This window comes from Pinus tabuliformis, chromosome 9 (genome assembly GCF_031772625.1).
Source record: "Pinus tabuliformis cultivar Carrire ecotype Pingquan chromosome 9, CPIR1, whole genome shotgun sequence".
NCBI classification, from domain to species: Eukaryota; Viridiplantae; Streptophyta; class Pinopsida; order Pinales; family Pinaceae; genus Pinus; species Pinus tabuliformis.
The window spans coordinates 1,724,028,587-1,724,047,665 of record NC_142307.1 but is presented as its reverse complement, the minus strand read 5'-3'; positions in this window follow the sequence as shown (position 1 = coordinate 1,724,047,665).

Here is a 19,079-nt window from a genome sequence, read left to right as displayed (position 1 = left end):
ACAAGCAAACCTTATATCAGAGGACTTGGTCAAGCAGCTTAAACTTGAGACCGTTCCACATCCAAAGCCATATCCACTTGGATGGATTTGCAAGGATGCAAATTTACAAGTTTCAAGAAAGTGCATATTGCGCATTGCAATTACTGCACATTTTATTGACACAGTTGAACTTGATGTGGTACCTTTTGATATAGCAGGAATTGTTTTGGGAAGTCCTTACTTGTTTGACAGGAAAGCTATCTTTCATCGCCATGAAAACAAATACCATCTGTTCAAAGATGGCAAGGAGTTCATTGTTAGAGCTCATCGCAAGAAGACAAATATAGCAATGGTGAATGCAGGACAGGTAAAAAGGCTGGTCAATTCAAGTAAGAATTTTGTTCTTCTTATGATTAAGCCCAAGGTTGATGTGAATCATGAGTCATTTGACAATTGTGATCCAAAACTTAAATCAGATCTGTATGATGTAGTTGATGCATATCATGAGATGTTTCAGGAGCCTACAGGTTTGCCTCCTAAGAGGGAGATTCAACATGAAATCCATTTGCATCCAGATTGTCCTCTTCCAAACATAGGCATGTACCGCATGTCTATTATGGAGAATGCTGAAATAAAGAAGCAAATCAAGGACTTGTTGGACAAGGGTTTCATAAGGCCAAGTACTTCGCCATGTGGGTCACCGATTGTATTGATTCCAAAGAAAGATGGCACTTGGTGTATGTGTGTTGATTTCAGGGCCTTGAACAAGATAACAGTAAAGAATCGTTACCCACTCCCAAGGATAGATGATTTGCTAGACCAGCTGAAAGATGCTCGATATTTCACTAAGCTAGACTTGCGCAGTGGATATCATCAAGTAAGAATTGAAGAAAGTGACATTTGGAAGACAACCTTTAAAACCAAACAAGGACTCTTTGAGTGGCTTGTGATGCCGTTTGGTTTGTGCAATGCACCTGCAACTTTCATGCGGGTAATGGATGATGTCTTGCGTCCTTTTCTTGATGATTTCATTATTGTCTACTTAGATGACATCTTAATTTTCAGCAAATCTAGAGAAGATCATGTCATGCATGTTAGAAAAGTACTTGATGTTTTGAAGAAGAATCAGTTATTTCTTAAAATGTCAAAGTGTGAATTTGGAAAGACTTCTTTGATTTATTTGGGACACATAGTAGGAGGAGGTGCTTTGAGAATTGATCCTACTAAGATTGAGGCTATTGTGAAGTGGCCTAATCCCAAATCCATAACAGAGGTAAGAAGTTTTTTGGGTGCAACTCAATATTGGAGGAAGTTTATCTCTAACTTCTCTTCTATAGCAGCTCCTATGCATGCAGTGACAAGTGTGAAGCATGCTTTCCAATGGGGAGGCAAGCAACAAAAAGCTTTCGAATCTTTGAAAGAGAAGATTAGTTCAGCTCCAGTCCTTGCATTACCAGATTTGAGACAGCCATTTGAGATACAAACTGATGCTAGTGATTATGCTATGGGTGCAGTTCTTCTACAGCATGGTAAGCCTATTGCTTTTCATTCTAATAATTTTAATGGTGTTGTTGTAAATTATCGTACATATGATAAGGAATTGTATGCGTCGGTACAAAGTGTCAAAAAGTGGAAACACTACTTGATGGGCAAAGAAACTGTTATACATACCGACCATCAGCCCTTACAGTACTTGCAATCACAAAGCAAGTTACAACAGTCACGACACTTCAGATGGATGGGCTTCTTGCAACAGTTCTATTTGGTAATAAGGTATAAGAAAGGTAATTTGAATAAGGTTGCTGATATGCTTTCAAGACCTATTATTGGTGTTGTTACTTTACTTAAGAATGATTCCATTGTACATGATAGTTACATAGAACAATATGCATCTGATGATGACTTTAAAGATGTGTATGCTAACTTGAGTAAAGGAAATCATGTAGAGGAAAATGACTATCACATGCATAACAATTTGTTGTTTCATTTGGGCAAGTTGTGTATACCACAGGGGGAGAGGAAAAATGTCATAAGAGAAGCTCATTCTTCTCTTATTGCTGGCCATTTTGGTGTGCGAAAAACAATTGCACATCTACATAGGTATTGCTATTGGCCTCGCATGGTAGATTCTGTTTCAAGGTTCATAAGAGGTTGTTCATTATGTGCTACAAGCAAGCCTAGCAACAGGAAGCTTGGTTTGTATACTCCTTTGCCGGTACCTTCTAGACCATGGGAGAGCATCTGTATGGATTTTGTAGGAGGTTTGCCAAAATATCGAAAACAACGTGATTATTTATATGTAGTAGTTGATCGTTTCAGCAAAATGTGTATACTTATGCCTTGTAAGAAAACTATAACTGCTGAATTATTTTTTCATCATGTATGGATTCACTTTGGTTTGCCTACTTCCATTATTAGTGATAGGGATTCCAGATTTGTGGGGAAGTTTTGGTCCAACCTATGGGAGATGATGGACACAAAGTTGAAGAAAATTATTGCTTTCCATCCGCAAACAGATGGAAAAACCGAAGTTGTGAACAGAACCATTGTGCACCTCTTGAGAGGTTATTGCAGCAAGCATCCCAAGCTTTGGGATGAACATTTGCACTACATACAACATGCTTACAATCGTGCCAAGCACTCTTCCACAAACACCTCACCGTTTGAAGCTTGTTTTGGTTACTTGCCAAAATCACCTCTTGATTTCATTCTTGAGAAAGATGTTGCCATTGAGAGACATAGTGACATTGACAAAGCTCGTTCATTCATTGAAAGAATTCAAGAAATACATCAGCAAATTCAAGAACAGCTTGAGAAGAGTCAAGGCAAGTACAAGGAAAGACACGACAAGCATAGAGTCGATCACAAGTTTCAAGAAGGGGATGAGGTATGGTTGTACATTAGTAAGGAAAGGATGCAAGGAGAAGGTAAAAAGCTGAAGCCTATTCGTTATGGTCCATTCAAAATCCTCAAGAAGGTTGGAAATAATGCTTTTCAATTAGATTTTCCTTCCTACATGCAAATGTATTCTGTTGTCAATGTGGAGAACTTACGTTTGTATGAACCTCCTTTGATTGCTGATCATGAAAATGCTATTCAGCTACCATCTATAGAAGATTTCTCGCCAGAATTCTTAGATGAGCTGAAAGAAGATACAATCCTTGACAGAAGGACACACACTTCAAGGAGGGGCAAGGTAGATTATGTTTGGGTTGGTTTCAAAGGCAGCAAACCGAACAAGGCAAAGTGGATGGAGGTGGACAGAGTGAGGGAGTTGTACCCTCACCTCTTTAACAGGTAGTTGAAGGCTTTTGGGGTCCAAAAGCTTCCCAATGGGGAGGCGTGATCAGGTGCTCATGTCCTAAGTGTCGTAAAATGCTCAAAATTTAAAGTGCTTATAACTGGTTCAAAGTTGAATGACTGGAAAGTGCTCGTCTTCCCGATTCCGACACCGTAAACGGTTCAAAAAACGGTCGCCTTATGAGGAAGTTATGGAAAAAAGAAGAATTTGTCCATAACATTAGAAATTTTAATTTTTCAAAAAAAAATTTAAAAAGGAATATTCCGCCAGCACGAAATCCGAGGCAACCACCCAAACATTAAATGTAACTGCAGTTAAGTTGGTGGAATTTTGGCAAGAGTGCCAAATTTGGCGGACCCGCCATAATTGGCGGAGCTAACTGGAGTTAACTAAAGTTAGCTGGAGTTTTTCTAGGGGCAAACTGAAGAAACTTTAAATGGCCATAACTTTGGCTAGGAAAGTCGGTTTTGGGTGATTTTATTTTTTTTTATTATTATTATTATTTTTTATTTTTTTTTTTGGGTATTTTCGACCTTCTGAAGCCATTGGTGCAGGTATTACAGCCATCTGAGGTCATTTTGCAGAGGTTTTGGAGCCATGAAAGTTCTAGGAGCCACTAGGGCCCAGTTTGGTGAAGACTGTATAGGGTTGCAGGTATCCATTGTAGGTGATCCAATAGTCAATCCTGAAGGATTCAAGTGTTATGAATCCATTTTTACCATATATTTTTCCTGTATATGCTTCTATTCAGCTGTATTTTCAATTTGAGCATTTAATAAAAACAAGGACAAGCCCGTTGGGAGCTTTGGACCCACCAGACGTAGCCCTGGAGGGGGTGAACTGCTTTATCAACTTCTTTTGCATTTGTGGTTGATTTATTTTGTAGAAAAAATTCATTTTAATGTGTTAAATAGTAAAAGGAAATAACTCTGCTATGCTTAAATGGGTCATGAACAGCTGAAAATTTCATGTGTTTTCTTTCCGCAAGACATGGAAATCTTTTAAACATGTTTAATTCTGAATTGAATACCTTACAAACAAATTTTAATTAGTTTCAAATTCAGATCAGAAAAAAACAAAGCCATGTTTTCTTCTTTAAACAATTGTAACACCAAAAATTTATATGTTGGTGATGATAGATCTCTTAGTGTTGTAGGGTCTGCAACTATTCATCTAGAAAATGGTCAGTTTAATTATGTATTATGTGTTCCTACCTTATCTTGCAACCTTCTATCTGTATATCAAATAACTCATTCAGAAGAAGGTAAAATCCTTGAATTTTCACCTCATGATGTTGTAATTAAGGACCTAAGAGATCCTAAATAGATTTTAGCTACTAGAATTGTTGACGATTCTACAAGGTTGTATAAGTTTATTAACTTTGGGTCATCAAATCTTCCCTCAGTATTTGTTGCTCATAATGATGAAGTGAGAAAACTTTGGCATGAGCGATTTGGTCACTTAAACTATTACTCCCTTCAAAATCTATGTAAAGAAAATATGGTGATAGGTATTCCTATAGTATCTTGCAGAGATGGTGTTTGTTCTGGATGTGTACTCATAAAACATCATCGGGATAGTTTTGAAAAACGTGCCTCTTGGTACGCCTCAACCCCTTTACAACTTGTGCATAGTGATTTATGTGGTCCAGTTCCAGTCATTTCATTCTATGGCTACATGTATTTCTTAACTTTCATTGATGATTTCTCCAGATGCACTTGGGTATACTTCTTAAAACTCAAGAGTGAAGTATTTACAATGTTCTTGGCCTTTAAGGCCTTTGTTGAGAAACAATCTGGTCATCAAATTATTAAGCTAAGATCTGATAATGGCAAAGAATATGTTAACAACATATTCATCAACTTTTTCATTGAGCATGGAATTCAATTGCAACATACTGTTCCATATACTCCATAGAAAAATGGTGCAGCTGAAAGAAAAATGACGCCTTAAAGGAAATGGCTAACTGTATGCTTGAATCTAAAGGAATTAGTCTTAATTTTTGGGTAGAAGCAATTAACTATAAAAATTACACAGTAAATCACACTCCTACTAAGGTTTTAAAGAATATGACTCCAGAAGAAGCATGGAGCTAAATTAAACCAGATGTAAGTCACTTTCGTGTTTTTGGAAGTGAACCATGGGCCCATATTCCAAATGAGAAACATAAAGCCTTAGAAACTAAGAGTTAAAAATGTAATTTTGTTGGATATTCTGAAGATGTCAAAAGATATAGACTTCTTCAACCTAAATCCAAAAATGTTATCATTAGAAGAGATGTAAAGTTTGCTGAAAATATATCGGCCTACGAGCCTAATTCGGTGGATGTTCCACCTCTCTCTATCCCTTCTACTTCTGATCCTTCTTCAGATGATGACAACGAGGATGACAATCCTCCCCCACCTTCTCGGGATCCTCCTTCAGCTCCTCAACTTCCAAAATGGGTCCGCGCTACTCGAGATGCAGTAGGTGCTCATGCATGCGATCCTATAGATCAGTGTCATACACATTCTCAGTTTGATATAGCCTATTCTTTACTCACTCAAGCTTCAACAAATTATGATCCTGACACCTTTGCAGAAGCTTCAAGCCATCCAGATTGGGACACAAGTACGAATGGAGAATATCGTTCATTAGTGGCAAATGATACATGGGATCTTATTCCTCTTCCAAAGGGATGAAAACTTGTTAGATGCAAATGGGTTTAAAGAACCAAGTTTGGACCAGATGGAAAATTTGATAAACATAAAGCTCGTCTTGTTGCTAAGGGTTTTTCACAAATTGAAGGCATTAACTATACTAAAACCTTCTCCCCTGTTTCCAAAATGAACTCTATCCACCTTATTCTTTCCCTTGCTACCTCTTTCAAATGGGAAGTCCATTAGATGGATGTTAAATCCAACTTCTTGCATGGGGACTTGCATGAAGAAATCTATATGGAACAACCTCCTAGATTTATAAAACAAACTCCAGCTTTGTATGTCGGCTTAAGAAATCTCTTTATGGTGTCAAGCAAGCCCCTCGGGCTTGGTATGCCAAAATGGATAGCTTTCTTTTAGATACTGGATTTTCTAGGTGTCATTATGATAATACTATCTACACCAAGAAAGTGGTTAAGTCTCTTATCATTCGTGTTCTTTATGTTGATGATATTATCCTTAATGGTAGTGATCCAAACCTTATAAAACATGTGAAGTCCAGTCTTAAAAAGCAGTTTGAAATGACAGACTTAGGACACTTGCATTATTTTCTTGGTCTTCAAGTCTTGCAATCCAAAGAAGGTATTTCCCTTTCCTAGTCCAAGTATGCCTATGATCTTCTATGTCACTTTCACATGGAACACTGTAAGCCAACCCCTTCTCCCTTTCAGTCTGGAGCCAAAATTTCAGTCACTTGTACTTCCCCTGAAGTTGATACTACCTTATACCATCAGCTTGTTTGATAACTTTTGTATTTGACCCATACCCATCCTGACCTTTCCTTTGTTGTTGACCTTATTGTTCGGTTTATGAAAAACCTACATGAAAGTAATTGGAAAGCAACTAAAGGAATACTTCGTTATGTTTGAGGTATAGTTCAGTTTGGGATTCATTACAGTGCAAAATCATCTCCTTTATTGGTTGGTTTCATTGATTCTGAATGGGCTAGTGACCCTGATGATAAGAATTCTACTACAGGTTATGTATTCACTCTTGGTTTTTGACCTATTACATGGGTTGACAAGAAACAAAGTTCCATTTCTATTTCTTCAGTAGAAGCAGAGTATCGTGGTGCCATTGAAGCTAGTAAGGAAACCTCGTGGCTTCGTCAGATCCTGTGAGAGTTCGGTTTTTAGCAGCAACATCCGACTACACCTTGGTGTGATAATCAAAGTGCCATTCAACTATGCAAATATCCAGTCGAACTTCAGCACAACAAACACATTGAACTACACATGCACTTCATTAGGAAGCTCATTCATGACCATGTTCTTGAAGTGAAATATTGTTCAACCGATGATCAAGTTGCATACATCTTTACAAAGGCTCTCACAGAGGCAAAGTTTACTAAACTTCGATTTATGGTTGGAGTTCAGGAAGTTGTCACTAAGGGGGGATATGATCTAATTCTTTCTTCCTTCTCCTATTGTGCCATTTTTGTACATCCTTCAATCCTATCGCAAGTTTTTCTTAAGGGGGGATGTTAGGATATTTCGACATGTAGGAAATAATTAAGTACAACTTGGTCTAGTGTATAGTTAGGTAAAGTGTGTTTCTTTAGTATGTACCTTTTTTAACTTACAGTCTGATGGTCATGATATGTTCTAGACATGAAGTGATCCACGGTTCATTCTCTCCTCGGTATTACTGACACTTGATCCATGGATTAACACCTGATTGGTCCATGATCTCTATTTAAAGAGCATGGAGGGTCATTTGTTAGGTGACCTTTCATAAGAGAAGCTTATGTACATTTTCTTTCTTTTACATTAATAAATTTCCTGAAGTGGCCCTGTAAACTCAAGCTGTGGAATGTTTCCCTCCTTGATGGTTTTAACCACGTCAAGGATACTGGTGTACCGATCTGTGATCTATTTGTGAGCGGTGTCCTTTGGTGTTCTATCTAAGGAACTTACCCTGTAAATTCCTACACAAAGGAATTCTCACCCAATTCCTTCTTTTTACCTTTTTACCTTGTTGCAATCGAGGCTTACTACGTACTGTCATATCACCCAACTGTTAGCTATATAAACACAAATTTTTTTACCTTGTCATGCTAATATCAAGCATATTTCCTGCAACTGTTTACACATGTCAACCAAATGTTCCAAATATCAAAACAATAATATCTATCAATTTGAAATCAACCTTTACCAATGCTAACAATCATGTCATAATCCATAGTCAGCTCATAGTCATTAGACATAATGATACCATTGTCACCTACTTACACTCAAGTACATGTTATCTATCTCAACACATATGTGTGAGTAAAACTCATTTCTTCATGCCATCCTATAAACACATACTTGTATCATGCAATTAATCAAACATTCAGCAACAAATAGAAAACATAATAAACACCAAACACTCAAACACCAAATAAATGATGTAGTCAAACTTTCAAACACCAAATAAACGAAATAAGAAAACTCATACCTTATTGTATCTCAAGGGAGGCTATATTGTTTGCAAAATCAATCTAGTTAGCACGATATAACTTCACAACACATCAGCTCAAACACAAATAAGATCATGATATCCATAATAATCACTAACAAACATGTTCACATCATAAGTTCATAAACATTTTTACTTGATGTATAACAATCAAATATACAAGTCAGTCTAGATTAATACAACACAATATTACAAATATGTCAACTCATACCTGAATGTCATAACCCTAACCATATGCATAGGCTAATCCACCTTAACACAATATATATAACATCAAGATCTTAATGTAATAACCCTAATCCTCAAGTTACTAGCATATAACACCAACAAGTTATATATCATGCTCATCAACAACATGTAACCTAATCATCAAGCTAACTATCTGTTGGAAATACTGGGGGGGGGGGTGAATAAATATTCCTTAACAATTTGCACTTTTAAATATTTTCAGAGCATTAGTTAATATTCAATTATCATTAATGTTTATGTAGTAATAACAGTAAATAAAAGAACACAGTAGGCACACAAATTTTAGGTGGAAAACCCCCTTTGGGTAAAAAACCACTGAACACTTTTCTAATAAATTATTTAATCTTCAGCCCCAATTGAAATGAAAGAAAAAACTTCCTAGAATTCTATAAACGCATTCTTCTCCTTTGCCCATTGGAAGGACGCCCCAATGCCTTTGTTTCTTTAGTAATCAACTGAATAGATGCCCCAAAACCCTAGCGAGCCACAACTCACCCTAGTACCACCCTGCCACCCTGAAGTGTTCACAGACCCCAACCTATAGGAGAATTCATACACCTGCCTATCACCTCCCTGCCACCCTATAATGGCTAAAATAAGACAAGGTTGTGGATTCCAAAACTAGGGAAAAAAATACACGATACAATAAGATGTATAATGATTTTCATTTACTTGACTAAATACCTAATCACTCTATGACCTGCAACCCAACCGTGACATCATACCAACAGTGACTCATATACCTCCCAACACTACCTCTTAGACTCTATGCAGAATGACTCTTTCATAAATGACTCTTTTACAATGATGAATCTTTTATAAATGAATCTTTTACAACTTTAAAATGATTACTCTTGGCCTTAGAAATACTTCACGATATTTGGATGGTTGACATGTCTTCAAGGATGTCCCGCTGCAATGCTTCCTTTGACCTGATACTTTTGCTTTGAATTTTTGCTTGATGTTGTAATTGAATCTTCTTTTACACGCATGCAAAATTTTCCCAGTGAAACCAATCCCAAAACAAAACAAAAATCCCTTCAACCTACCTCTGCCTGCAAAAAACATGTAAGTGCATAATAATGAATAAATACAAATTAAAATTACATTGCGTACCTGAAGTGTGCTTATCACTTTTGTTGTTGAATTCTTGTGGCAGTAGACGAAGAATCCCACTCTTGATATAGGCCAGGACTCTATGCAAGACTATATCCAAAACTGACCTAAAGATATATACAATAAGAACTGATGACAAACCCGAGACTTGTGATGCACCAAGTTCTAAGTACAACAACATAGACCATTCTATCAACTATGAAAAGACAAGTAACATGAAATTACAACATCATATAGATTTAGTAGACTTGGTGTATCATCAAGAATATGTAGCATCAAATGTGTGGTATCAAGAATAGGACATCCGAAATGTGGTATCAAAACTGACTATGACATATAGAGACATAGAGATATAACTGAGACCTTGTATATAATTACGTTGTCCTGCAAAAACATATGTCAGATATGATACTCAAAATTAAAATGTAAACACTAATCATACATACCTTGCTGTAGGAGACTTACCCTTGACTGTTGATGTGTGGTCCTTATTGCAGTGATCCTTGAATGTAGGCTTTTTCTTTCTTTCTAGGAGCTCCATATTGAATTTGTTGTATCTATGTAATTTTGGATCTCCAGGGTCTGAACTTTTGTCCCATGGTAGCACTATGTTCCAACCCAATAAGTTTGATTAATATTGGATTCTTCAAGAAAGCGTTATGCCCAATATCCCACCATGACCTCATTATAGACTGGTTCAGTAAAGCGAACTTGTATGAAGTTCCACGTGTCACTGTTGCGAACTTCAGGCTTGAAAACGATAACGAACAAACAAAAGTTCGTACTATTTCTGTCGCTATTGATGAAATATGAATCCAATGCTTCGATATAACATTATGAAGATTTTCCCAATGTTACATGTTTGACATGGAATTCGAGACCTTGCAAAAACCCTAACTTCCTCAGATCATATCTCCGAAAATATAGCGAACCAAGATTTGAAATTCGGTCACGAAGTACATCAAGATTTTGGATCAAATAGGTCTTAATTTCAGCTTCTGAAGCTTCAAAGAAATTTTTTTATAGTGAAGATGCCACAATGACTTGTTTGAAGCCACAAAATTCCTAATACAGGAGGATATGAGGGTCACTATATGAATGTATTGAGATGAAAGGGTCCTCAACAAGTGAAAGTTGGAGGGATTTTAGGATAATTTATTATTATTATTAATTATTGACTATTCAATGACCACAACCAATTAAGAGTTCCATGCCACAACCCATAGGGTTTTAACCCACTAATTGGGGTTACTAACTTCAAACACAAATATCTCTCAAACCGTGACAAATTACGCGGCGTGCCATATATCAACGGAAACATCTCGACAAGTAGAATCCATATAGAAGATACTTGAATAAGAATAAATGAATTTTTCAAGTCAAAATTCCCATGCAAGATAGGGGTAGCCCCTGGTGCTACCTAGGTTGAAATCAATGACAACCACTGATCAACACTATCATATAACAAAAACCAGTTAACCTATACATACTCATCAACAAAATAAAACATAAAAATCAACTTATCTAACATAAAACAAAAATAACAATGCATACGATCCCTGGTTACTATCATTCATGACCATCCGACACATGTATATGACCACATTGATTCACTAGCATCTGCCATGCATGTAACCATAATAACAATAAATGACAAATATGTATATAACCCTAATTCATATAACAATCCACTAACTAACATACCTACATGCCAAACATACAATACATGTATGACGATCTTCTCTTACCCTAAAGTCTAGTGTTGCAACTTCACTTTAATGATATGCATCTCTTGCTTTATCTAAGTCAAAACATTAGAATCATAACATACCAACTACATCATGATGACTTAAACACATCCAATGAGCTCACAATGCATATCTAACCTATTATGCATGCATAAACATCACCATAAAAATGTTTGTGCAAAAACCTATAGACACTGACATACATAAGAAATGCATATAAGGCCATACACTCATGATGACACATTCCACAACAACACCATCAACCTGCGACATCACTGTAACCATGATCAAAACCATGCAAATGCAACAAGCACATGGACTACAAGCATAAGGAACACATATGTAACCGACATGAATGCATGACCAACACATTGCCCACCCAATCCGAGGGGTGAACTATGCTTTGATACTACTCTGTAACATCCTCCTCCCACATCTACCCAAGTAACCATCCAACCGGGATAAACATGTGATGAGAGGCTACTATGATTGGATTCAACCTCCTATTTGACCTTAAGAAAGTGGAATCGATGAAAACACAACATACAAACCTTCCACATCATCTACATGACTCATAGGAACCATCCCAACCACTCATGTAGATAGCCCTTGGGTCCCACTAAGGTTTTAGACCACTTGAACCCTAGACGCTCCCATGATATGGAGTTGACACTGTCTAAGAGGCTCTGGATGCTCTCATACCAAGGCATGCCAGAGTCCAGGGACTATTTTTCCTAGTGCTGTGCCAACATCCTTGAGATTTGAGCCACTTTTTCAGGCCCAAAGCCCAAGTCACATGTTAGAATTGAATGACACCTGCATAACAGAAAGATAACAAGGAAATAATGATGTAAATGCAAATAATTGAATAGGCCCTTAACGAGATTCCAACTAGCCATGAGAAACAATTCGTCAAACATATCACAAATATGTAATCTATAGGTGTAAACAATAGATTAAAGCATAAGGGCCTCATACTTATTTGGGAATCGATATGAATCATTGTTCCCTTATATAATTTGTTGCATTATCATCTATTAGGTCATAGATACATTGTTCATTCATTTAGAAGTAAAAACATGATGAGAGCCATAAATAGCCACTATCATAAAACATATACATAACTAGCATAATAGAAACATAAATACCAAGGAAATCACAATAATATAAACCAATATAATACTCATAGAAATACAAGGAGAAATAACCCCATATTGATGATGCAAAATCCAAACCCGATATGGGATTACCACGTTCCACCCGACCATAGAATGGTTGAGCCAATTCTCTCTTCATCCATTCACCCCCGTGCCATATTCCAAGCATGAATGTGAGACTCACACCAAAAGAACCAACCAGGGCATCCCGAGGCTAAACGACCTCACCCTCATCAATAGAAACCAAGATTTATCGTAATCCATCCCGGATCATTAGGCCAACACAATAAACATGTAATAATAGGATCTACCATGATTTCCACTATATCACTGGGTCAAATAAGCATGGATGCTACCGAATTTCTCCACCTACACCATGAAGAATTTTCTGGTCTCCTAGTCTCTCGTGCTTTACCGCAATCCACACCAGATCACTAGGCCCTAAACCGAGACCCACTCTTCAGGATTTACTGCATATCCCAACCCGATATTACTAGGTGATGGGCCTCTAAATTAAACATAAATTAAGGCCCATGCCTTTAAATAAAACATAAATTAAGGCCCATATAACCATCCTTCCACACATTAAACTTCTATTTTTGCATTAGATAATGTCTTTTAAATTTTAATATGTTCATTAGGAAGGTTTATGGATAATTACATATTTGTGCCTAATATTATTTATTTTTGTGGAATATTGTTGGAATATTGGACAGATTATGGAGATTTGGAGGAGGAGATAATCTAGGAGGATAAATATTGAATAATAAATAAACAAGATATTCTGGAATTATGACACAGATTGTGGAGTTCCAATGATTGAGAAAATCTAGGAATGTGTTCCCTCCCATTTAATGTAGATTCCTAGTTTTGGGAGCCAGATCCATTGATTAAGGGATTTTGGTGGGAAAAGATTCCTCATTTCACAGGGAATGATTCATAATCATTTTTTGTAAGTAAAAAGTCAAATTTTCCTCTAGGGTTGATTTTTATTAGTCTTATTGTGGAGAGAACTCATATTTTTGCAACTCCACTTTCATTTCTTGTAGGAATGTAATTGTATTGATGGAAATAATAAATATTGGTGCCATGCTCAACTTCTAAATCTTGGTCTCCTTCATAAGACTCTGAGTTTCCTTGGGTTTGGCCCATCCCAAGAGTCTCAGAGCCCTTTTTTATCATTCACTTTTCTTCATTTTCACTTCTTATTCACATGCATCTCTTGTTCTTGTTTTCTATTTATGCATTTAGTATTAATTTTTTTTTGTTGCAGGATTGGGTTAAATGGTTGAAGTAAGTTATTTTGAAGGATCAGAAGCATCATTTCATCTTTGGAACAACTTTGGAAAGTCATAGTAATCATTGAGTTACTTGGATTAGTTTGTTTATTCCCAAATCTAGATTTCTGGAAGTCCCTTGTGGCAAATAACAATAAATTTCTGCTATTTTTTAGAGCATGCTAACGAGCTTCAATCGAGTTTATTCCACTTGCATTAGACTAGAAAAACATTCTAGTTAATAAAAAAAATTACCCCATTTCATTTGAACTTGTTTAGGTTAGGTATTTGATAGATTTATTAGATTATTAGTTCTCGAATTTCTAGATTTTAGACTAGAAAATTTCTTCCATTTTTTTAGCATGGGTTAATAGAAGTCTTTTTGAATGATCCCATTTGGAATGGAGACCTGTGGCATCCTAGTCAATAAATTTTTTTCTCATCCAATTTGGTTTTGGTTTGGTTGGTCATTTGGTGAATTATAACTGCCTATAAAAAATCTGTTGTTTCGTGTAGTAAACTACATGAAACCCTGTAGCAGCCTTCCAACATGTATATACTTGCCCAGATTCGCTCAAGAAGCTTGGTTACGATCCCTTAGGGTTGAATTAATACCCCTAGGATCTAAATCAATTATCAGGAAAGACCAAATACCGCTTAGGAATTGCCTATTTACCCATGCAAAACATTTCAATGATTTGGGCTAATGGATAGATTTATGGATTGGATAATACAATGATGATTTTCTTGATTGCCACATCCAATGAACTCTTTTAATGAATCTAAAATCTTTGAAATGTAATGGTTGACATTTAGTTCATGATATTTACTTTATGCAATTATAATATGTTTCTTTCCTGTTCTTTCTCTCTTTCTTGTAATAGGTTAAGGTTTCCATTTCGAGCATTTCATTTTCTGCAATTAGTTTAGGATTTGATTTTAGTACATGCACTCCATTACATCATGACAGCAAAGGAGGACACATTGTATGCTGCACATATAGTTCTGATACCTCTTAAGTTTGTACAAACCTCGGGTTGATAATTAAAGTTGGTAGCCTTGGGAGTTGCAACATTCTTGTTGTGATATCGAGGCTCATCACTTTTTGGCGTCGTTACCCACGAGGTGTCAAATTATGCATTATTTTATTCCCTAATTGATTCATTTCTATTTATTTTTTGCAAAAATAAAAGAGATTTTCATTAGGCATACTTCATTTCAAAAACATAAAAGTGCATTGCATTAGCGTTTTCATTCAATCATAAAAACAAAAAATTTCTATAACACTAGCCCACCCCCCCATTTGATCACGTGGTGCAGTAAGAGCCACATCCATCCACTTTTGCAGGTAGAAGAAGAAGAGATGGAAAAGAATGTAGAAGAAATGGATGGAGATGATCACAATGAGGAAGATCCTCTCGGATTTCCCATTCAAGATACTAATGTAAGTGTGCACATGAAGAACATCCCTCCATCTTTTCTTCCAAATTTTCATGGTCTAAGGTCAGAGGATCCAGAAACCTTTCTCTTTGAATTTGAAATCCTTTGATCTTATGGTTAATTATTAAACACTCAAAAATTTAGATTGTTTCCGGCAACATTGAATGATAGAGCTCTTAAATGGTTCATGAGTTTATGGACTAATTCAATAAGATCATGGAATGATATGCAAAAGATATTTCTAGAAAAATATAAAGATCATGATCTTAGAGAAGAAATATCTAGAATGAATAAAAAAGAAGATGAGAGCCTTGAGGATCTAATAGAGAGGTTCATGTATAGCGTTAAGAGGGAAAAAATACATCATTTAGGATCTGACACACTAAAAACCCTCTTAGAAGAATTACGAATTAAACATAGTTACCGATCAAATGAAAAATTGAACTAGTACTCGTTTTTTGAGGTAGCAAAAAATCACTCGATTTTGAAAAGTGGTGATGCCAGAATACATTTTTTTTTAGCATATTTTTGGCACTTTAATTTTTCTTATGTATCAAGTATGCATATTTTTTTTGATGTTAGTAGCTTTCATGCTGATTTTGAAAAGTGTTGATGCAACATCAACACATTTTTTTAAATTTTAGTGATTTTCATGTTGATTTTAAAAAGTGTCGATGCAACATCAATACATTTTTTTAGAGGGTTTATTTTTGACACTTTTTTTTTTTTTATGCATCAAGTGTGAACAATTTTTTCTTTTTTGTTAGTGATTTTCATCTTGATTTTGAAAAGTGCTAATGAGCATCAACCCTTTTTGTTTAAAGGGTTTAGTTTTTACACTTTAAATTTTCTAATGAATTAAGTTTAGATAATTTTTTTTAAATGTTGGTGATTTTCATGCTAATAATAAAACATAAAAATTAAAATTAAAAAAACATGACAAAAAAAATCAAATACAAAAAATATATAAAAAAAAAGAAAAGAAAAAAAAAAAAAAAAAGAAAAAACAAAAAAACCTATAAAAATGTAAAAAAAACATAAAACATGACAAAAATAAAAATAATAAAAACATGTTAGCAATAAAACACAAAAAAAAAACATAAAACATAAAAAAAAAATAAAAAAACATGACAAAAAAATATAAAATATGTTAGTAATAAAACATAAAAATAAAAATAAAAAAAAACATGCTAAAAAAATCAAATATAAAAAAAGAAAAATGAAGAAAGAAAAACTGTAAAAATGTGAAAAAAAAAACCAAAATTAACTCATCAAAGTAAAAAAATTGAATAAAAAATAAAAATAAATAAATAAATTATATATATATATATATATATATATATATATATATATATATATATATATATATATTTTGAAGGAAAACAAATTGAACAAAAAAAAAATCTAAAAACAGTTTTTTCACCTTAAAAAAACAAAAAAAAGGAAAACCTCCTTTAAAAAAAAAAAAAAAATTAATTAAAAAATATTTATATAAACAAAATTAAAATTAAAAGATAAAATAATATAGAAATTTAAGAATTAATTTTTTTTTTATAAAAATAAACCAATAACAAAAAAAAAATGAAAAAAAAAAATTCAAAACAGATTAAAAATAAAATAAATTATAAAAATAAAAAACAAAATTAAAAAGAAAAAAAAATTCAAAACATATTAAAAAAAAATCAAAACAAATTAAAATAATAAATTAATTAAATTAAATTAAATGAAAATTAAAAAAAATAAAAAAAAATTGAAAAAAAACAATTAAAAAAAACCTTAAAAAAACAATTAAAAAAAAACTTTAAATATATATATTTTTAAAATAAAACAACAAAAAAAATCCCCGACCGCTCACCTCTGCCTTCCCCCCCAACCCCTCACCACTCCACTCCCCCCTTAGGCCTCTCTCCCCGTCCGTCCCCTCCCCTCTCGGCTCTCCCTCACCCCCTGCGCACCCTTGGCCCTGCCCCTCCGCCCTCTCTCACCCCCCTCTCAGACCACCCCCTCTGTCATGCCCCCAAGCCAGCGGTAGTCTTTCAACCGCTCTTAGTGAGCTGCGGCACCACCGAACACTTTCTTTTCACTAATACTTATGTTCGTGGACTACGCTTAACCACTTACTCCTACTTAGTTTGTGTTTTGCAACCAAGTATTATTAATGTTATCCTTTATACCAATGAACACCCATACACATTCATTAACATAAACAATTATACATGAAGAACACAATTGCACAATATAAAGGGAGGGGCAACTCCCTGAACAATGAGTCTGCCCGAATAATATATTATACAATCTTTAATGTTACAAGCTTTACAAGTATACTTGGGAAACACCAAGTTTCATACTTAGCCAAATTTACAATCTTCGGCAAACTCGGTTGCCCAGCTCGTCGGCGCCTCTGCACGGTCGCCGCACGACTCACCAACCCTTCGTTCACCTCATCGCACGATCGTGTTGTTTGCCCAACTTGGGCGCGCCTCCAAGTCGCCACACACGGGCGCCTCCACCCGAGACACACCTTTGTCCACAATCTCAACACTTCACCAAGTCACCGTGCACACTTGCACGACGGGCAGGCGCTCACCCGAGTCACCCAAGAACCCGTGCCAAGTCGTCGCACAAATCGGGTGCCCACACACACCGTGCACACCTTTCTCCAACCGGCGGGCGACCCTGCCCGCGCCCTTCACCCAAAACCAAGACAAGCGGTTCACCTTCGTGCGGCCTTGCCCAAGAACGGGTGCATCACCCAAATCTGCGCCTTTCTCCTTAGCTGCGTCCACACTCTTGTTCTGCGCCTTCTTCACATGTTTGAGCGATGAGTGATGGATGATGGTTCAAATGACTCCAACACATCACTTGTTTATACGGGTGGCAGGGCGAGTTAGCCTACCCGACCGACTCGTCCTCCACGCCTTACACACCCACACTTCATCACACTTTACCTCGTCGGCTTTGTGTCCAAGTATGGTCGGCCCATGGGTGTTTCATTATGCTCCCATGCCTATATAATAGCTCACCCAACTCTTATGCCTTCGCATTATGCCATAACGCCGTCGCACACCAAGTCGAGCTCGTACCTCAAGCCGGAACGTTGTTCGTTTAAGCTTCCAACTGCGCGTGCTTCCGTTCGGTTGCGGTCGCACTTCGGGCGGAGCTACAGGTCCTTACATCCTCCTCCACTTGAAGTTGTTGTCGTCCTCGACAACATGCCATCCTGGTAGCCATCCACCAAGATCAACATTGATATCTGTCTCATCCTTGGTCCATGATGTAACCTCCTCCACATATTGCAAACATCCCTGCAACATATGTAGAACTTCCATCTCCATCATGTGTTGTCCTCATCCTGTGAACTGTCCTCCTCGTTTTCCTGATGTCAACATCTCTCTGGTCCACTGCTAGCCCCCATGACTTGAACTAGTCGGGTGATCAGTCCAACTGTCACACTCAAATCATAAGAATGTCCATCCTTATGCCTTCAATAGTCTATCTTGGATTTTTCCACAACCCAGACTCACCAAGAATCTCTCCCATGCTCAGGTCCATGGAAACTCCATCCCATCTGCAACATGTCATGATGCTTGATGCCAAGCCATCCCTGCACCATCTGTCATACCTGCTCAACCTATTTTAAGGACTCACTGCCA